The sequence below is a fragment of the Schistocerca americana genome, chromosome 2 (assembly GCF_021461395.2).
Source record: "Schistocerca americana isolate TAMUIC-IGC-003095 chromosome 2, iqSchAmer2.1, whole genome shotgun sequence".
Lineage (NCBI taxonomy): Eukaryota > Metazoa > Arthropoda > Insecta > Orthoptera > Acrididae > Schistocerca > Schistocerca americana.
In genome coordinates this window covers 882,345,359-882,368,251 of record NC_060120.1, presented here as the reverse complement: position 1 = coordinate 882,368,251, position 22,893 = coordinate 882,345,359, and positions in this window count along the sequence as shown.

Genomic DNA, 22,893 nt, shown 5'->3' with positions numbered 1-22,893 from the left:
TGAACAGCTTCAAAATTTGCTGAACATTAAGTTGCCGAATTCCGTATATTTTCTTCCGTCCATCGAGCGAGCCTACACTAGCTGTGAAATCAGGTTCACCTTCGTTTAGTTCGTTACGAAACTTTAACGCTTTTTCGTTCAAAATAGGTCCCGACATGGGTACAACTTTATCTCTATGTTGAATCAACCATAGGAACAAAGCTTCACTTACTTTTTCATAATCACATTTTTTTTTCATGGTTTTCCGATCTTCCAAAACAGTCGAGGTTGCTCGCTGAGAACACCACTTCTCAATTTCATTGCGGTTCCTTTTCCAGTCTCCAACTGTTGTTTTCCCGACGTTATAATCTTGCACCACTTTTAATAGTTTACATTTTCTATTCTTTTTAAAGCTTTTCCTTCCATTTAAACGACCACCTTTTTCCGTTTTGAAGCCATCACCACAACACCACAACACGTCCACTACACTACAGATCTAAGTTAGCACTGAGGAATGGGTAGTTGCAGACGGCGACAGTGAACTGAATATCAACAAACAACACGTTACGTCACTGACCTGTCGTCGACTGTCGCACGGCCGGCGCGGTGAAGGGGTCGGACAACACAGAAGGTCGGATAACAGAAGATCGGATAATCGAGACCCTACTGTACTTCTATTTTTTATTTTTATTTTATTTATTTATTTTTTCTTTGTTCCGTGAACTGTTTCTACTGTATGGATGACTCAGTTACTGAGGAGCAACGTTCGATGCATAGCGTGGTGGCTAGCCCACATGTATTTGCTGTATGCCGAGGCCAAATGAGTTTTAGAGAAGATACTAAACATGTAATATTTGATGTCTTGAAGTTTTTCACGAACTTGGTCATGACGAAGAAAATAGGTTCACTAATTTTGTCCAAGCACAAAGGTTCATCCCAGAATAATGTGGAGCCTCAGAAAGAACAGTGCAACGTGTTAGTGGCATCGTAACTGCACCAGAGGATGCAGGCTGTAAACGCTGCCTAACGTTCTCTTCTTGTAGATTAAATACAGCATGGCGAACATTGCGAATGTTCTTTCTTATTTTGAATAAGATGACATTTTTCTATTCTCACACATCAAAGTAAATTTTATTAATATCTGCCTGAGACGGATGAGCATGAGACAATTTGAAATAGTGTATTTGGAGATGTTACACTCCTGCACTGATAATGGTTCAGCAGCATTTTAAAAATCAAAGGCGTCAGTTGCATGCATTGAAATTTCGTAGAATGATTTCATAGCTTTAGCTGACTCAACAGCCTTGTGTATATCTTGACTAAATAATGACTTGCTTACCTTTCCTCTAAAATTTTTGAAACCTAAATTATGTCCTTCCATTACAACGATTTTTTATTCACGCAGATAAAAGGTTATATGCCCGCTGCTTACTACATAAACTGAACATCAACCACGTAAATCGAGGAGACGTTGGTTCACTTGAAACTCCGAATGGAAGCATTGTTTGACACAAAGACTATGCGCCAGATAGTAACGGTTTGGCATTTGGAACAAGTCTAGAAACATACAACAGACTACGCAGAAGACAACAGCAATAAAATCACATTTTGTGAAAGAAGAGCACTTGGAATGTTTGGTATTTCCATTCTTCAAGTGAATAACACACTTTGACTTATACAGCAATATGCTGCCACATGCGAAGTAAAGGGCAGAGCTCAGAAGTTAATATAAGGCGTAAGGTGGGTTAATGATGTCAAACGGACATACAGTTCTGCCCAGCGAAACAGTGGAAACGTCACACGATGAGAAGGTCTTCACACCCCTCCTTACCCAAATCTCACGCCTTTGTCGCCTCTGTGATAGAGGTCAGAATTGCGACGCCCAGCATTGAAATCACGCGGTTTCCTTTTGGCTGCCCAAGGAAAAGTTTGTCATGTCACTGCTGAGAATCGACACGGAGTGGGCTCAGAAGGTGCTCTGCGACGTGCAACAGGATGAGTTTCTTGGCAATCTTTGACACTACTGACACTCTCCCTCCCCCGAACAACTCGTCTCTATGGACATGGGGCTGCAACCCCATTGAACGTTATCTGGCTCATTTTCAGAGTGGCGCGACCGCAATTTTTGCTGTGTTGTACAGATTCGAACCACTACGAACTATTCACAAGTATTCGACAAAACTTGAATGCGATCCGAAGCAGAAAAGTGAATTTACGATTCAGACCTTCTGGTGACGGGGTGTGTGGGAGGGCAGGAGGCGGACGGGGGGGGGGGGGGAGGCTGACCCCTGAGCTGTAGAAAGGTTCTGGGGTCGCCTTTCGAATTCCTGGAGCCACTAGATCGATCTGCGGTGTTATGTCCCTGTAGTGTGAGGATGGGGCGTGTTGTGGCGTGGCGAATTGGACTGTGTTAACGGAGCGAAGAACACGCTGTGAGAGGTCCGCCGAGAGAGTAAGGCGTGCACTTGCGTAAGCGTCTTGGGGACGGAGTCATGCAAATGCTTGCTGAGCATATTTCTGGGCCCATTTGAATCCGTGGTTGACTTCGAGTACCGTCTTAGTGCGTAGCCTGGCCAGCCAGCTACGATATATGACACACCGATACGAGAGTTAAAGCCAGTTTTGCTGTGCTGAATTCTGAGCCCCCTTTGGAACTGGCAAGCTTCAGTTTCAATTAAATTTTGGATTTTGAGGTTTTAATTGTTATTTTCTTTCTGAAACCTATAGGTCTGCTGCGATCATTTCAATTACTTAGCTGATCTATTTCACCACCAGCAGGTTCGTTGAATTGTGGCTGCTGTTTGTTTTTTCTAAGTTAACAGGACATCTTAAAATGTGTGAACCGATGGTGTTAGTTTCCGGAACCGGAGTGATAAACGTTTTCTCCTATGCTGTGGCCGCCGCCACCCCCCCCCCCCCCCCACCCCAACATAGTCACGCAGTACTTGGATAATAGGGGTCTTCGAACATCAGATAAGTACCTTTCTCTGGTAATAGGTTTCGAGATAAGTCCGGGCATCGCAGACGTCAAGCTCTGGTATACAATTTCTGATACTATGTAACTGGATTTGGCAGCCTAGATTTCTTAATGGCGTTTCGCCGTCGTGGTAGAGGCGGTATCTTCAGTGACGTGGGTATATCGTTTGGCTAGTTATTGTTGCTTTCACTCAATTAACCTTACTGTGTTAATATTTGTTTTTCCGGTCTGTACCCAGTGAAAAGGGCCTTGGAAGGTAGGCCCTCTCGTTGTAACGTTTCTTGGGCTTCTTATTTGATGTAGTCTTGTACTCCTTGCGTATAAGACTCCTCGTGCACCCCTTGTGAGAAAGCAATTCAAACTCTAGGTTACTTAATTGAAGCAGTTATTCATGAGGGCCTACCTAATTCCTATTTGGTAGTCTTACTTAGCTGAAGCTGTTATCAAAGGAAGTCTGCCTGTTCGTATTTGGTAATTTTACTTTAATGAAGCTGTTGTTATAGAACACCAGCCCTTCCTTGTAATTCTTGTAAATTCCTGAGAGGGAGTGATGAGCATTATCTTACAGAAAAATGCTGCTTGCGTCGGAAAGCATGATCGTCTACATCTAATGTACAATATTACGTGGCCGTGCCTTGCACGAGCTCCATTGGACCCATTGATACCCATGTGAATGTTCCCCTGAGAGTAATTGAGCCGTCACAAACTTGTTTCCGTCCGCAGTACAAGCGTCAAGGAGCTGTTCCCTTTGAAGACGACGAATTAGTGCCCTCCCGTCGGCAGGGTGAAGAATGAATCTGAGTTCATCAATCCATGCATCGCTCTGCCACTGCGTCAACGTGCAGTGCCAATGGCCACAATCCCATTTCCATTGTAGTTGCCGATGTCGTGGTGTTAACATTGGCATATGCATCGTTCATCAGCTGCGGAGGTCCATCGTTAAGAGTGTTCGTTGCACTGTGTGTTCAGACACACTTACACTCTGCCCAGCATTAAAGTCAGATGTTAATTCAGCCACAGTTCGACGCCTGTCCTGTTTTACCAGTCTGCCCAGCCTACGACGCCCGGCATCTGCAAAGAGGGGTGGTCGCCCAACCCAACGACGTCTGGGCATGGTTTCGCCTTGGTTTCGCAGCGTGCTGAAGACACTCATCACAGCACTCTTCGAACACCCGACAAGTCGTGCAGTTTCCGAAATGCCCGTGCCGAGCTCCCGGGCCACCACAATCTGCCCCCAATAAAACTCGGATTGCCCGCCTTACCAATTCTACACACTGACAGCACACTCACTGATACTACATGCACCTTGCGTGTGTCTCAGTAGCAGTCATTTCTCGCCAGCTGACACTGCTATCGCCTGGACGGGTTTATATCAATAGTCGATCGGTGGTTATAATGTTCTGGCTGATCAGTGTATTTAACATATTTTGATACTCGTAAATCCACTCATCAGAACTATAGTGTACTTTCCTCTGTCCTGGAACTATAAAATTCCAGCAAGCTTTCACTGCAAAAGTAAAATAGAAAACCCGAAAATAGTTAATTTGTAATTACATCATATGAAAAAACATTTCTGTCATTTTTTCACCTACTGTCTGTCCGTCTGTTAAGACCAGCAAGCTTTCACTGTAAAAGCAAAATAGAAAACCCGAAAATTGTTAATTTGTAATTATGAAAAAACATTTTTCTCATTTGTTCACCTATTGTCTGTCCGTCTGTTAAGACCACTTTTTGTCAGAAACGGGTAGAGTTATCTAGTCGAAATTTGTCACACCTGAGGTCTAAGGTGTGCCGACGGGCTTGCCACAGTGGTAACACCGGTTCCCGTCAGATCACCGAAGTTAACCGCTGTCGGGCTGTGCTAGCACTGGAATTGGTGACCATCCGGTCTGCCGAGCGTTGTTGGCAAGCGGGGTGCACTCAGACCTTGTGAAACAAACTGAGGAGCTACTTGACGGAGAAGTAGTGGCTCCTGTCTCGTAAACTGGCATACGGCCGGGAGAGCTGAGTGCTATCCACATGCCCCTCCATATCCGCATCCAGTGACGCCTGTGGGCTGAGGATGACACGGCGGCCGGCCGGTACCGTTGGACCTTCCAAGCCCTTTTCGGACGGAGTTAAGGTCTGAGGTCCCCTTGTGCTGTAAAAAGTTTGACCTTCTAAGACAGAGCAATTCCAAGATCATACGTTTTGATATTCGAAAATTCATTCATTATAGCGCAATTCCAGTTCACCAATAATCACGAAATTTGCACAGGAGACAAGGTTTCATAGTACAAGTGAAAGGAAAAAATCTCAAAATTTTTGGTTTGTAACTACACCACAAAACATTTTTTTGTCATTTATTATCAGACTTCAAACATAAAAATGTGACACACCTAATGGAGAGACTGTATACGCTCCATTTGTCAGTCCTCTTTTGAAGTACTGCTGCTCGGTCTGGGATTCTTACCAGATAGGATTAACGGAGTACGTCGAGAAAGTTCAAAGAAGATCATCACATTTTGTATTACCACGAAATAGGGGAGAGTGTGTCACTGACATGATACAGGGTTTAGGGGCGTACATCATTAAAACAAAGGCATTTTTCGTTGTGGCGGAATCTTGTCACAAAATGTCAATCACCAACTTTCTGCTCCGAATGGGAAAGTATTTTATGGACACAGACCTCCATAGGGAGAAACGATCACCATATTAAAATAACGGAAATCATAGCTCGCGCAGAAAGATAGAGGCGTTCGTTGCTCCCGTGCGCTGTTCGAGATTGGAACTACTACGAAGGTGGTTGAGTAAACTCCCTGTCAGGCACTTACGTGTGACTTACAAAATATCCCTGTAGATGTATATGTAGATGTAAACGAAAATTAAGACATTGTCGAAAGTCTTGGAATTTTCAGGACTGATGTACTGCCAGTATCAGTGTCGAAAACAGGCAAAAATCGTAGAGAGATTCCATTCCCGGGATATATGAACTGTCTGTATACGCTATTAAGTTTGTACTGAAACCTCAGAGCGGGGGTCCTGATGGTCCTTGGGCAGTTTTTTCGGATGTCGACTCTTTGCTGTTTGAAGTGTCACTGAGCCCAAGGGTAATGTCGCACAGCTTCACGCTTTTACACCGTTCCTGAGAAATATGGTAGGTGTCACTGGAGTCGTTGCTGCTGGATAGCGGGCTCTTCTCCCATGTTACCAAGAATTTTCCTGTATTGTCTTGTGTAATAATAAGATAACTTATACTGTCGGATCGTATATTCTTTGTTCTATTAACTTGACTTTCAGGTGTCCATCTGGATATACAATGGAGCTGGGAGAACCTTTAGGAAAATTATTAACCGTGAGTTTTCTCGATCTTCTCTCTGTCTCTCGTTTGTTTGAAGTCACCTCAGCCATGAACATTACACATTCAAACAACTGTTGTAGGTATTATATTTGTTTCGAACCAATGCAGTGTGCCAGCGGGTATTTTGTACGTTACTTTTCGTGAGACATGAAACACATTTTTTTTCATGTGACTGTCAACATCATCGATGTATTTGGAGCAACACATGATAACAAACTGTGCTGTCTTACAGTATTTTTATTCCTTACGGGTTTCGATCATCGATCACCTTCACAGTGGAAAAATATCTATCGTGACAATATTAACCAGAAAATTATGTACCATTGCTGAACTGAAAAGATTAAAATTATTCTTAACGCTACAATACCGGCTTAAGTAAGCAGAAAAAAAGAAAACATATAACAACAGCAAGTGCACATCATCGTTTCTTAGGCACATTCGATGATGTGTAAATTTACTGTAGGACAGCACAGTACGTTATCAAGCATTTCTCCAAGTAAATCGGAAACATTTTGAACGAGGTATGCGGATTATATTAAATCTATAGACCATTACGATGGAATTACCGTTGAGATACAGAAGCCAAATTGGCTGTAAATTTTTTGCAAGCTTTTAGGTTTACAGTTTAACTCTGCAACCGGTGACAAGACGAAACTGATTCTCTTTAGCCAGTGAAATATTGCACAAGTACGCAACTGTGCAATCATTGGGTGAGTGGGAGACGTATTAGCGCGTCCTATAGTGATAACACTTTCGATGCTGATATATTTCTAGCGTTCAGAACCAATCGTGTAACAGATATTTTTTTATTTCGCCGTAGATATTTTGTTCAGAATTATTTGAGCTATGCAGATACTATCAAAAATTGTGATCGCAAGCGTACGTTAACTTTTAGGTAAACCACTTCGTCAGTAGACACACTTCTGATCTTCACGCTAACTTAATGTTGCTCGCTACCAAGCTGGCGTCTCATGGTCCTAAAGATTTCTCAGGTGGTATGACGTTACTGTGGCTCGAGTAAACTTGATATCCGTCAGTCTGTTACTGGAGACCAGAGTAAAGCTTTCAGACTACCAGCTCACAATATTCTGCCCTCCAACGAAGCCTGGTCGTTCCTACTGGCCACCACGTCACGGACTTATAATAGAACCTGCAAGTGACGTGGTACGGTTGGTCACGAAGTAATTATGCACAAAGCAGTGTCTCGTGCGAAATTCGCGTTTGTTTGCGCAAGCTGCATCAAGATCATGAACTTTACTGCTAGGGTTGTCGCAAACGAATAGTGTTCTGATATGATGCTCATTTAGTCTAAAACCAACTCAAAAGATAAAAATTAAGCAAATAACGATCATTTGAAAGTGGTAGTGAAGTACTGCAGCGCTTCACTACTCTCGTCTGAAGATAGCTTCAAAAATTTTATAGTAACTAATAATACATTATAAAACATCCAGACAGGTTAGTTAGTTAGTTAAACGATCCACAGTTCATTTTAATGATTGGTTTATCGAAACCATGTGCAACCAATCAGATTTAGTGTATAAAAAACTCAAAAGATAAAAAGTAAACAAATGACGATGGTGTGAAAGTGATATTGATATAATGTAGCGCTTCACTACTCTCGGCTGAAGATAGCTTTAAAATACTTGTAGCAACTACTAATATGTTAAAAAACATACTACTTCCAGACAGGTTAGTTTGTTACATGTCCCTCAGTTCATTTGAACGATTCGTTTATGGAAACGACGTGCAACTAATCAGTTTAGAGGATATGTACACACCATTAGCGTTAGCATTTTGGAAGACATTACTATTTTAGTCCTACTCATGCAACTACGGCTTCATGAAAAGAAGGTCCAATATTGAACAGATTTGGAACCTGCGAACGCTTCTGAAGGTCTTACAGAAGAACAACACTGTAGTCACTTTTTTTTTTGTTTTTTTGGTCATCAGTCTGGTTTGATGCGGCCCGCCACGAATTCCTTTCCTGTGCTAACCTCTTCATCTCAGAGTAGCACTTGCAAGCTACGCCCTCAATTATTTGCTTGACGTATTCCAATCTCTGTCTTCCTCTACAGTTTTTGCCCTCTACAGCTCCCTCTAGTACCATGGAAGTCATTCCCTCATGTCTTATCAGATGTCCTATCATCCTGTCTCTTCTCCTTATCAGTGTTTTCCACATATTCCTTTCCTCTCCGATTCTGCGTAGAACCTCCTCATTCCTTACCTTATCAGTCCACCTAATTTTCAACATTCGTCTATAGCACCACATCTCAAATGCTTCGATTCTCTTCTGTTCCGGTTTTCCCACAGTCCATGTTTCACTACCATACAATGCTGTACTCCAGACGCACATCCTCAGAAATTTCTTCCTCAAAAAAGGCCGGTATTTCATACTAGTAGACTTCTCTTGGCCAGAAATCCCTTTTTTGCTATAGCGAGTCTGCTTTTGATGTCCTCCTTGCTCCGTCCGTCATTGGTTATTTTACTGCATAGGGAACAGAATTCCTTAACTTCATTGACTTCGTGACCATCAATCCTGATGTTAAGTTTCTCGCTCTTCTCATTTCTACTACTTCTCACTACCTTCGTCTTTCTCCGATTTACTCTCAAACCATATTGTGTACTCATTAGCCTGTTCATTCCGTTCAGCAGATCATTTAATTCTTCTTCACTTTCACACAGGATAGCAATGTCATCAGCGAATCGTATCATTGATATCCTTGCACCTTGTATTTTAATTCCACTCCTGAACCTTTCTTTTATTTCCATCATTGCTTCCTCGATGTACAGATTGAAGAGTAGGGCGAAAGGCTACAGCCTTGTCTGACACCCTTCTTAATACGAGCACTTCGTTCTTGATCGTCCACTCTTATTATTCCATCTTGGTTGTTGTACATATTGTATATGACCCGTCTCTCCCTATAGCTTACCCCTACTTTTTTCAGAATCTCGAACAGCTTGCACCATTTCATATTGTCGAACGCTTTCTGCAGGTCGACAAATCCTATGAAAGTGTCTTGATTTTTCTTTAGCCTTGCTTCCATTATTAGCCGTAGCGTCAGAATTGCCTCTCTCGCCCCTTTACTTTTCCTAAAGTCAAACTGATCGTCACCTAGTGTATTCTCAATTTTCTTTTCCATTCTTCTGTATATTATTCCTGTAAGCAGCTTCGATGCATGAGCTGTTAAGCTGATTGTGCGATAATTCTCGCACTTGTCAGCTCTTGCCGTCTTCGGAATTGTGTGGATGATGCTTTTCCGAAAGTCAGATGGTATATCGCCAGACTCATATATTCTACACACCAACGTGAATAGTCGTTTTGTTGCCACTTCCCCCAATGATTTTAGAAATTCTGATGAAATGTTATCTATCCCTTCTGCCTTCTTTGACCGTAAGTCCTCCAAAGCTCTTTTAAATTCCGATTCTAATACTGGATCCCCTATCTCTTCTAAATCGACTCCTGTTTCTTCTTCTATCACATCAGACAAATCTTCACCCTCATAGAGGCTTTCAATGTATTCTTTCCACCTATCTGCTTTCTCCTCTGCATTTAACAGTGGAATTCCCGTTGCACTCTTAGTGTTACCAAAGGTTGTTTTGACTTTCCTATATGCTGAGTCTGTCTTTCCGACAATCATATCTTTTTCGATGTCTTCACATTTTTCCTGCAGCCATTTCGTCTTAGCTTCCCTGCACTTCCTATTTATTTCATTCCTCAGCGACTTGTATTTCTGTATTCCTGATTTTCCCGTAACATGTTTGTACTTCCTCCTTTCATCCATCAACTGAAGTATTTCTTCTGTTACCCATGGTTTCTTCGCAGCTACCTTCTTTGTACCTATGTTTTCCTTCCCAACTTCTGTGATGGCCCTTTTTAGAGATGTCCATTCCTTTCAACTGTACTGCCTACTGCGCTATTCCTTATTGCTGTATCTATAGCGTTAGAGAACTTCAAACGAATCTCGCCATTCCTTAGTACTTCCGTATCCCACTTCTTTGCATATTGATTCTTCCTGACCAATGTCTTGAACTTCAGCCTACTCTTCATCACTACTATATTGTGGTCTGAGTCTATATCTGCTCCTGGGTACGCCTTACAATCCAGCATCTGATTTCGGAATCTCTGTCTGACCATGATCTAATTGAAATCTTCCCGTATCTCCCGGCCTTTTCCAAGTATACCTCCTCCTCTTGTGATTCTGGAACAGGGTATTCGCTATTACTAGCTGAAACTTGTTACAGAACTCAATTAGTCTTTCTCCTCTTTCATTCCTTGTCCCAAGCCCATATTCTTCTGTAACCTTTTCTTCTACTTCTTCCCCTACAACTGCATTCCAGTCGCCCATGACTATTAGATTTTCGTCCCCTTTACATACTGCATTACCCTTTCAATATCCTCATACACTTTCTCTATCTGTTCATCTTCAGCTTGCGACGTCGGCATGTATACCTGAAGTATCGTTGTCAGTGTTGGTCTGCTGTCGATTCTGATAGAACAACCCGATCGTTGAACTGTTCACAGTAACATACCCTCTGCCCTACCTTCCTATTCATAACGAATCCTACACCTGTTATACCATTTTCTGCTGCTGTTGATATTACCCGACACTCAACTCACCAGAAATCCTTGTCTTCCTTCCACTTCACTTCACTGACCCCTACTATATCTAGATTGAGCCTTTGCATTTCCCTTGTCAGATATTCTAGTTTCCCTACCACGTTCAAGCTTCTGACATTCCACGCCCCGACTCGTAGAATGTTATCCGTTCGTTGATTATTCAATCATTTTCTCATGGTAACCTCCCCCTTGGCAGTCCCCTCCTGGAGATCCGAATGGGGGACTATTCCGGAATCTTTTGCCAATGGAGAGATCATCATGACACTTCTTCAATTACGGGCCACATGTCCTGTGGATACACGTTACGTGTCTTTAATGCAGTGGTTTCCATTGCCTTCTGCATCCTCATGTCGTTGATCATTGCTGATTCTTCCGCCTTTAGGGGCAATTTCCCACCCCTAGGACAAGAGAGTGCCCTGAACCTCTATCTGCTCCTCCGCCCTCTGTGACAAGGCCGTTGGCAGAATGAGGCTGACTTCTTATGCCGGAAGTCTTCGGCCGCCAATGCTGATTATTTATCAAAATTTAGGCAGTGGCGAGGATCGAACTCGAGACCGAAGACGTTTTGATTATTAATCAAAGACGCTACCCCTAGACCACGGGTACGATGTAGTCACATTAGTGGTCTCTAAGAAAGCCTACGACTCCATAGACGTAGGAAGACACTCGTTGACACACAACAAGAATATGCAATAGACAGAAAAACTACGACACTCGTAAAACATACACCTACGGACACCATATCCAAAATAAAATTTATGGACAAATTAGACCCATTTGCGATACGTACAGGGGTGAGACAAGAAGATGGAGTCTCATCGCCTTTATTCAAAATGTGCTTGCACAAAATTATCAAACAATGTGAACAATAAAATGAATTCACTTAGGAAGATTGGTTGGTTGGTTGGTTTGGGGAAGGAGACCAGACAGCGTGGTCATCGGTCTCATCGGATTAGGGAAGGATTGGGAAGGAAGTCGGCCGTGCCCTTTCAAAGGAACCATCCCGGCATTTGCCTGGAGTGATTTAGGGAAATCACGGAAAACCTAAATCAGGATGGCCGGACGCGGGATTGAACCGTCGTCCTCCCGAATGCTCTTAGGAAGAACATGCGTAAATAAGAAGGTCATAAAATGCCTGGAATTTGCAGATGACCTGGTAGTGCTGAGCAACACCAGACAAGAAGCGCAAAAAGCCCTGAAATACTTGCGTGAAGTCTCTGCCAAAATCGGTCTCCACATATCATACAAGGAAATGCATTACATGAGAAAAAACTACAGCAACCAAGCCACCTACATAAAATATGGAAAAGTTATCAGAGTGGAAAAATTCAAATATCTTGGGGAATATAAACAAACAGGAGGACGAAGCAAGGCATCCAACAGAGCAAGTACAGAAAGAAACTTGAGAAAGCGTACAAAGTGACATGGACGCACTACAATCAAAGAAAACTCAGGGAATACAATACAGTTGTACTGTGAGAAGCACTCTACGCATCAGAAACGACCCTAATCTGAGCATCAGGCATCACAAAAATAGAAAAAATAGTATGTAATATTCTCAGAAAAATTATTGAAGCAAGACACATAGACGGTACGTTGAAGAGACCAACCAAAGAATTATACAAACGCACAGACAGACGCACCGACAGACTCACAGACATGATGACATAACGCCGACCAACATCCTATGGACACATATATAGAATGCACAACCACAGACTCGCAAAGAGGGTTTTTGATGTAGTAAACAGTTCAATAAAAGACAACCAAGTGGTTTCAAGAAATAGAACAAGACCTAAAACAAGCAGGGATCAATGTTTAAATGATAAATGAAGGAGACAAGTTCCGAAATAAAATCATGAACACGAAATTTGAAGTGAAAGAAAGGAAAGAAACCAGGAAAAATATGGACAGAGCAAAGGAAATACGAACAAAGACAAAGAATGAAGAAAGATGTTAACAAGAAAAAGGATGAATAATGATGTAACAGTCCAGTTGACCACAGTCCTGGAGGCAAAGATGTGTGATAATATACATTATAATATGTTCATTAACGTTAAAACAAACCATATAAACTGTATAAATACCAGTTTTAATATAAATTCATCCAATGAGTACAAGGCGTTGTCAAGGAGAAATTATTTCAGTTTATATTTAAAAAAAATTTCTGATGCCTATCAGAGATTCTCTGTTACTGGGAAAATGCTCAAAGATTTTTGATGCTTTATAATACATTCCTTTCTGAGGCCAATGGCAGCTGCAATATGGTGAGATGGAAACGTCACGGAATAGCGATATGCACATTTAGATGACAGTATTATCGCGTACACAAAATATAAAAGAGCAGTGCATTGGCGGGGCAGTCATTTGTACTCCAGTAATCCCTGTGAAAAAGAGCCGACGTGATTCTTACAAAACGACGGGAATTAAGAGGCTTTGAACGTGGAGAGGTAGTTGGACGTAGAAGCATGGGACGTTTCCTTTTGGAAATGGTTAGGAAATTCAATATTCCAAGATCCACAGTATCAAGAATGTGCCGAGAATACCAGATTGCAGGCATTACTTCTCACCATGGACAACTTCGTGCCCGCCGACCTTTACTTGATGACCGCGAGCAGCTACGTCTGCATAGCGTTGTCAGCGCTAACAGACAAGCAATACTGTGTGAAATAAACGCAGAAATCAATGCCTGACGTACGAAGAATATACCCGTTAGGACAGCGGGGCGAAATTCCCCCATTAATGGCTATGGCATCAGACGACCGACTCGACAGCTTTTGTTAACAGCACGACATCGCTTGCAGCACCTCTCCTGGGCTCGTAACAATATCGGTTGGACCCTAGACTACTGGAAAACCATGGACTGGTCAGATAAATTCTGGTTTCAGTTGGTAAGAACCGATGGTAGAGTTTGATTGTGGTGCAGAATCCACGAAGCCATTAATCCAAATTGTCATCAACGCACTGTGCAAACTGGTGGTGGCTCCATAATGGTGTGTGCTGTGTTTACTTGGAATGGACAGGGGCCTCCGTTATGTTCGGTTAGTTGGAGACAATTTGTAGCCATTCATGGACTTGATGTGTCCAAACAATCATGAAATCTTTATGGAAGATAAATTGCCGTGTCGGACGGCCACAGCTGTTTGCGACTGGTTTGAAGAACATTATGGACAAACGCAGCGAATGATTCGGCCTCCTATATCACCCGACAGGAATCCAATCGATCACTTATGGAACATAGTCGAGAGGTCAGTTCGTGCACAAAATCCGGCACCGGCAACACTTGCGCAGTTATGTACAGCAGTTGAGGCAGCATGGCCTAATATACTACTGGCCATTAAAATTGCTACACCAAGAAGAAATGTAGATGATAAACGGGTATTCATTGGACAAATATATAATACTAGAACTGACGTGTCATTACATTTTCATGCAATTTGGGTGCATAGATCCTAAGAAATCAGTACCCACAACAATCAGCTCTGGCCGCAATAACTGCCTTGATACGCCTGGCCATTGAGTCAAACATAGCTTGCATGGTGTTTACAGGTACAGCTGCCCATGCGGCTTCAACACGATACCACAGTTCACCAAGAGTAGTGACTGGCGTATTGTGACGAACCAGTTGCTCGGCCACCATTGACCAGACGTTTTCAATTGGTGAGAGATCTGGAGAATGTGCTGGCCAGGGCAGCAGTCGAACATTTTCTGTATCCGGAAAGGTCCGTACAGGACCTGCAACATGAGGCCGTGCATTGTCCTGCTGAAACGTAGGGTTTCGCATGGATCGAATGAAGGGTAGAGCCACGGGTCGTAACACATCTGAAATGTAACGTCCATTGTTTAAAGTGCCGTCAATGCGAACAAGAGGTGACCGACACGTGTAACCAATGGCACCCCATACCATCACGGCGGGTGATACGCCAGTAAGACGATGACGAATACATCCTTCCAATGTGCATTCACCGCGATGTCGCCAAACACGGATACGACCATCATGATGCTGTAAACAGAACCTGGATTCATCCGAAAAAATGACGTTTTGGCATTCGTGCAGCCAGGTTCGTCGTCGAGTACACCACCGCATGGGCTCCTGTCTATGATGCAGAGACATGGGTAACCGATACCATGGTCTCCGAGCTGATAGTCCATGCTGCTGCAAAGGTCGTCGAACTGTTCGTGCAGATGGTTGTTGTCTTGCAAAGGTCCCCATCTATTGACTCAGTGATCGAGACGTGGTTGCACGATCGGTTACAGCCATGCGGATAAGATGCCTGTCATCTCGACTGCTGGTGATGCGAGGCCGTTGGAATCCAGCACGGCGTTCCGTATTACCCTCCTGAACCCACCGATTCCATATTCTGCTAACAGTCATTGGATATCGATCAACGCGAGGAGCAATGTCGCGATTCGATAAACCGCAATCTCGATGGGCTACAATCCGACCTTTACCAAACTCGGAAACGTGATAGTACGCATTTCTCCTCCTTACACGAGGCATCACAACAATGTTTCATGAGGCAAACGGCAGTCAACTGCTGTTTGCGTATGAGAAATCGGTTGGAAACTTTCCTCATGTCAGCACGTTGTAGGTGTCGCCACCGGCGCCAACCTTGTTTGAATGCTCTGGAAAGCAAATCATTTGCATATCACAGCATCTTCTTCCTGTCGGTTAAATTTCGTGTCTGTAGCACGTCATATTCGTAGTGTAGCAATTTTAGTGGCCATTAGTGTATTTCCGCAGGGGACGTCCGACGACTTGTTGAGTCCATGTCACGTCGAGCTGCTGCAATACGCCGGGTAAAAGGAGGTCCGACACGATATTCAGAAATATCCGTTGACTTTTCTCACATCAGTGTAGTGGGTAACAAAGGTAATTTTCCATTAGTGTTGTAGGCATGGCCTTCACTGTTCTGAAAATTCTGGTGGATTATTTATGACGGATTTCAGTAGCGAATTTGTGTATTTTCACACCACAGTTAAATGCCTAGCTCCTTGTAGAGGTAGCTACATGACGAATGTGAGTGAATCACATGTAACTCTCACTGGCCACTTAAGTGCAAACAACAGTTCCTTTCTAAATGCTGATTTACCCTAGAAAATCATTCCATAATACGTTATCGAGTGGAAATATACAAAATGTGTCAGGAGGTATGTTTACAAGATTAGCAATTATATGAAGAGCAAAAGTAGCTGAACTTGATTGTTCCAGAAGCTCAGAAATATAAATCTCTCAAGTTTTTATCAGTATTAATACTTAAAAATTAGGAGCTAACAATTCTATTTATTGACTCCTGCTCGTGTACTACATCATTTGTTGGTATGAATATTGGTTGTACACAACTGATTCTCAAAGTTTAGGAAGTGTCTCTTTCTTGAGAACTAGTCTGTGGTGTCACCGCCAGACACCACACTTGCTAGGTGGTAGCCTTTAAATAGGCCGCGGTCCGTTAGTATACGTCGGACCCGCGTGTCGCCACTATCAGTGATTGCAGACCGAGCGCCGCCACACGGCAGGTCTAGAGTGACTTCCTAGCACTCGCCCCAGTTGTACAGCCGACTTTGCTAGCGATGGTTCACTGCCTACTTACGTTCTCATTTGCCGAGACGATAGTTTAGCATAGCCTTCAGCTACGTCATTTGCTACGACCTAGCAAGGCGCCATATTCAGTTACTATTGATATTGTGATTCATGTACCGTCAAGAGCGACGTTCATCAATAATGGATTAAAGTTAAGTATTCCACCAGCTACGTCCGTTTTTATGAATTCTAATTTCCTTGTCCTGTTCCAGACTTCACGCCAACCTGCGTGAGCTAAAACTCGTGCATTTCGGCCTCCTCTAGTACGAGGTGCATTCAAGTTCTAAGGCCTCCGATTTTTTTTCTAATTAACTACTCACCCGAAATCGATGAAACTGGCGTTACTTCTCGACGTAATCGCCCTGCAGACGTACACATTTTTCACAACGCTGATGCCATGATTCCATAGCAGCGGCGACCGCTTCTTTAGGAGTCTGCTTTGACCACTGGAAAATCGCTGAGGCAATAGCAGCACGGCTGGTGAATGTGCGGCCACGGAGAGTGTCTTTCATTGTTGGAAAAATCGAAAAGTCACTAGGAGCCAGGTCAGGTGAGTAGGGAGCATGAGGAATCACTTCAAAGTTGTTATCACGAAGAAACTGTTGCGTAACGTTAGCTCAATGTGCGGGTGCATTGTCTTGGTGAAACAGCACACGCGCAACCCTTCCCGGACGTTTTTGTTGCAGTGCAGGAAGGAATTTGTTTTTCAAAATATTTTCGTAGGATTCACCTGTTACCGTAGTGCTCTTTGGAACGCAATGGGTAAGGATTACGCCCTCGCTGTCCCAGAACATGGACACCATCATTTTTTCAGCACAGGCGGTTACCCGAAATTTTTTTGGTGGCAGTGAGTCTGTGTGCTTCCATTGAGCTGACTGGTGCTTTGTTTCTGGATTGAAAAATGGCATCCACGTCTCATCCATTGTCACAACCGACGAAAAGAAAGTCCCATTCATGCTGTCTTTGCGCGTCAACATTGCTTGGCAACATGCCACAAGGGCAGCCATGTGGTCGTCCATCAGCATTCGTGGCACCCACCTTGATGACACTTTTCGCATTTTCAGGTCGTCATGCAGAATTGTGTGCACACAACCCACAGAAATGCCAACTCTGGAGGCGATCTGTTCAACAGCCATTCAGCGATCCGCCAAAACAATTCTCTCCACTTTCTCGATCATGTCGTCAGACCGGCTTGTACGAGCCCGAGGTTGTTTCGGTTTGTTGTCACACGATGTTGTGCCTTCATTAAATTGCCGCACCCATGAACGTTCTTTCGACACATTCATAACTCCATCACCACATGTCTCCTTCAACTGTCAATGTTTCAATTGGTTTCACATCACGAAAATTCAGAAAACGAATGATTGCATGCTGTTCAAGTAAGGAAAGCGTCGCCATTTTAAGTATTTAAAACAGTTCTCATTCTCACCGCTGGCGGTAAAATTCCATCTGCCGTACGGTGCTGCCATCGCTGGGACGTATTGACAATGAATGCGGCCTCATTTTAAAATAATGCGCATGTTTCTATCTCTTTCCAGTCCGGAGAAAAAAAATCGCAGGCCTTAGAACTTGAATGCACCTTCTAACACAGTGTTGGCTCTCCTGCCAACCACAACATACTCAATAATTTTTAGATAATACCATTTACAATGTATTCTCTTACTTTCTCTCTAATTGGATTCACTATAACACTAATATCATTTCCTTAATTTATCAATTCTGCTTGCTACGAGGAAGGCCATTCACGTAAATATGGAATAGGAGAGGACTCAAAGTTGAACCCTGTGTGATTCCCACTGTGATTTCTTCCCAGCCACAATTTTTTTTTTTTTTTTTACCTTTCTGGCATTGCATTATTCAAGTACAAAATTTTGCATTCTGTTTAAGAGTGATCCAAACCAAGCCATCAATTGCATAAAACTTACGTCTTGCCAAGACTGCTAAACAGTCAGGTGCCGGCCAGAGTGGCCGAGTGGTTAAAGGCGCTACAGTCTGGAACCGCACGACCGCTATGGTCGCAGGTTCGAATCCTGCCTCGGGCATGGATGTGTTTGCTGTCCTTAGGTTAGTTAGGTCTAAGTAGTTTTAAGTTCTAGGGGACTTATGACCACAGCAGTTGAGACCCATAGTGCTCAGAGCCATTTGAACCATTTGTAACAGTCAGGTGCCTAGGTAAGACCACAAAAAATACCAACTTGTCATATTGTATAATTTAAGGCTGGCACTATATAATGAGTGGCAACGGCCTTGCCACAGCGAATCCACCGGTGCCCGTGAGATCACCGAAGTTAAGCGCTGTCGGGTGTGGCCGGCACTTGGATGGGTGACCATCCAGCCGCCATGCGCTGTTGCCATTTGTCGGGGTGCACTCAGCCGCGTGATGCCAATTGAGGAGCTACTCGACCGAATAGTAGCGGCTCCAGTCAAAGAAAACCATCATAACGACCGGGAGAGCGGTGTGCTGACCACACGCCCCTCCTATTCGCATCCTCATCTGAGGATGATACGGCGGTCGGATGGTCCCGATGGGCCACTTGTGGCCTGAAGACGGAGTGCTATTTAATGAGTGAGTGTATAAATGACAAGCTCAATTCAGCAACGCTTCTAGAATCTGTGATACGGTAAGTAAATTGTTTCTACCTAAGCATGAGACTAGTCTTGAGTAAATTAGTTATTTGAAAATGATGCCAGTAAGGGAACTGGAAGACATTATTTAAACCTCCTACTGCCAAGATCGTTTTGTCTCATTGGGCACGACTGGGATTATGTAGACCCCGAGTAAATTACATCAGGTAAACTGCCAGTATTTTAATGAACTAACATAAAACAGTACATTAGAGTTGTTCAGCATAAGAGTAATGACTCTATTTTCTTAAATATTACGTTCAAGAAGCAAAATGAAATTTATATTGGGGTCATATTGAGCCCAAGTGGTACAAAGTGGAAAAACCATGAATAAATTTTAATATTTTGTGAACATAATAATATATAACACACCATTGGGTACAACTGACTCAAGCGAGAAAGTTACAAAAAAATGGTTCAAATGGCTCTGAGCACTATGGGACTTAACATCTGTGGTCATCAGTCCCCTAGAACTTAGAACTACTTAAACCTAACTAAGCTAAGGACATCACACACATCCATGCCAGAGGCAGGATTCGAACCTGCGACCGTAGCGGTCACGCAGTTCCAGACTGAAGCGCCTATAATCGCTCGGCCACTGCGGCCGGCAAAGCTACATATTTTGAAAATAACATCTTTGAAAAGAAGGTAGATAGATATTTCCAATGTGATTATGGGTGAGACTCACTGCTAAGCCAGCAGGACAGGACAGGTACTTTAAATTGCGGAAAGGGGCCAAAATAAGAGGCTGTCACTTACACTCGAACATACAACTTTATTTATTTGACCAAACTATACAAGAGCCACGAAAATTTAAAAAAAAGCACAGAAGCAATTTTTAGAATTTAACTGCCTGCTGAATGCGACATACAAGCTCATACCTTAAGGGCAAGACAACTTTAATTTAAAATAGGCTGAAAGCCAATAATTTAAGACTCGAACTAAAATCAGAAATTTAAAAGACAGAAGGCCTTATCTTAAATATGTTCTTTAAATGCCGTAAGAGCAAAAAAACTTTAATTTTAAAAAAATCGCCTGAAGGCCCATCTCTTAAAACTCAAACGAAAATTAATTTTTTAAAAGGCAAAAGGCCTTATCTTAAATAGTTCCTTAATTAGGCTGAATGCCAAGCAATCTGACACCTTAAGAGCAAAATAACTTTAATTTAAGAATCGGCTGAAGGCCCGTCACTTAACACTCAAACCAAAATAAATTTTTAAAAGGCCAACGGCCTTACCGTAAAACAGTTCTTTAAATTAAGCTGAAGGTCCAAACAATCTTACGCCTTAAGGGCAAACAACCATAATTTAAAAATCCGCTAGAAGCCATACAAATAACAATAAGAAATAAGAAAAGACACAATGGCGCGCAGAAGTTTCCGAGTGTCGGCCTGGAAATCAAACACTAACGCTCGGCCCAAGCACTCTCGATCCGGCTACAACCCAACAGACAGGCAGTCAACGGGCCCATCGACAAGATAGTTTCTGTTCCACCCGACCAGCACACAACAGGGAGTTCAGTGGAACAACGCAGAAGGTATTGGCGCCCACAACCAATTATTCATTGAGCTGTCAAACTACACTCCGTGCTGGACAGCGGCAACATGATGAGGAAAATACACTGCTTGAATTTACGTCGGCGGCCAGGGCAGGTAAACGGAACGTTAACGGCTACAAGGCAGAAGATGCCGCTGGTGCACTTCAATTCGAAATAACCATGTACAGTTAAACTCCACAGGAGGGTGGCTAAATTTGCCAACTTGAAAACACACGTTGGTGCTCGCGGGAATATCCCAACAGCCGACAAGGAAATCCAAACAACACAATGTGAACAGTCGTGACTTACTTAAGCCATCCCCAACGACCGCCGAGATTCAGGAAACAGTAGTCTTTACAAACCCGGAAACGGCTGTAAAATACAACGCCATTGTGTCTTCTCAATGGGCCACGCTAACCCATAACTCTGACCCCATGGGTCTGGACAGTTTAATATACCTCCCAAATATCAACTAGCGCACCTGCCTTCTCTTTATCAGCCAAAGAATGTAATTTGTTTAGCAATCGATAACCTGGGTACGTGAAGTCCTTGCAAAAGTTTTGAGATTCATAACACTCGTAAGAACGCGTAACTTTTAATTTCACCCTATAACGAACGATTTTCAACGTTTCTTCGAAAGTTCGTAGTCTGACTCCTTATGTTATTTAATGTGTCTGTTTAGACAAGCAGTTCATTCGCTTCGTAATGGCACATGTTATTCTCATATTTTCTGCTTAGTATTTGTGACACTGTATGCTAATGAATGCCTTCGATCCGCAACTCCAGACAGTTCACCGAGCGAGATGGCACAGTGGTTAGAAAACTGGACTCGTATTTGGGAAGAAGACGGTTCAAATCCACGTCCGGCAATACTGATTTAGGTTTTTCGTGATTTTCCTAAATCGGAGCCGCGCGGGGTAGCTGCGCGGTTTGGCGGTGGGGGGGGGGGGGGGGGAAGGCCCTTGCCACGGTTCGCGCGGCTCCTCCCGTCGGAGGTTCGAGTCCTCCTTCGAGCATGGGTGTGAGTGTGTTGTCCTTAGCGTAAGTTAGTTTAAATTAGAATAAGTAGTGTGTAAGCCTAGGGACCGATGGACCTCAGCAGTTTGGTCCCATAGAACTTACCAACAATTTCCATAAATCGGTTTAGGCCAGTGGTTCCCAAACTTTTCGTAACGCTATCCACTACTTTTCTGGAAAGATTTTCGCGACCCAGTGTGTACATATGCATACTCTACCACTACAGTCACTACGTAGTAGTTCATAGTAACATAAAAATTATATTTAATATGAAATTGAACATGTTATTGAATGAAAAAGCTGAGTAGTAATTTTGAAAAAGGTGAAGAAAATTTAATTAAAGAAAAGAAACAACATTTTGGGCCATACGAATTTTATTTCATGTATATTATATGGTGAACTTAAAGAAATTTGTGTTATTGTTTAGTCTTAGTGTTAAAGACACTGTCTGGATTGAAGCTTGTTAGTTTTAGTCGTAAATCGTTTTCCAAGCTAAGTTTGTTTCTATATTGGTTTTTCTTTTTTAAAAAAACCGAGATAGAAGAATCATGTTCTCATAAGTAAGTAGTCGCGAATCCCATTAGTTCCTTCAAAGCTACGTTTGCAAGTACTCGATACTCTCCCTTTAATTTGATCCAAAATGGGATTAGGCTTAGTTCTTGAAATAAAGAAGAATCACACGATAGTTCTATCACTGAGTCTTTCGCAGTTGCTGACAGTTTTAACATGGTAAAACTGATTTCTTACCCAGAGTAGTTCATCAGGAATTCTTGGAAAGTAATGTCTACAACAAGAAATCAGTATTAAGTAACATTCTTGAATAAACAAAGAACTATCAGTGGGATTCACCTGAAACTATCAAATTCTTTTGGGTTTGCTATGGGATAACGGCCGAACGACCATTTTGAAAATGGATGTGGTTTACTTAATTGTCACTTTTCTGTATTGGGTGAAAAACAATAGCATGAAAATTTAATAAGAAAAACTTGAAATCTAAGTGATTACTAGTAAAATTATTTCGGAATATTTATGTGAAACTAGAGGCCAGTGCTTAAAGATGTTCCTTCATGCCGGGCGGAGTGGCCGAGCGGTTCTAGGCGCTACAGTCTCGAACTGCGCGACCGCTATGGTCGCAGGTTCGAATTCTGCCTCGGGCATGGATGTGTGTGATGTCCTTAGGTTAGTTAGGTTTAAGTCGTTCTAAGTTCTGGGGGACTGAT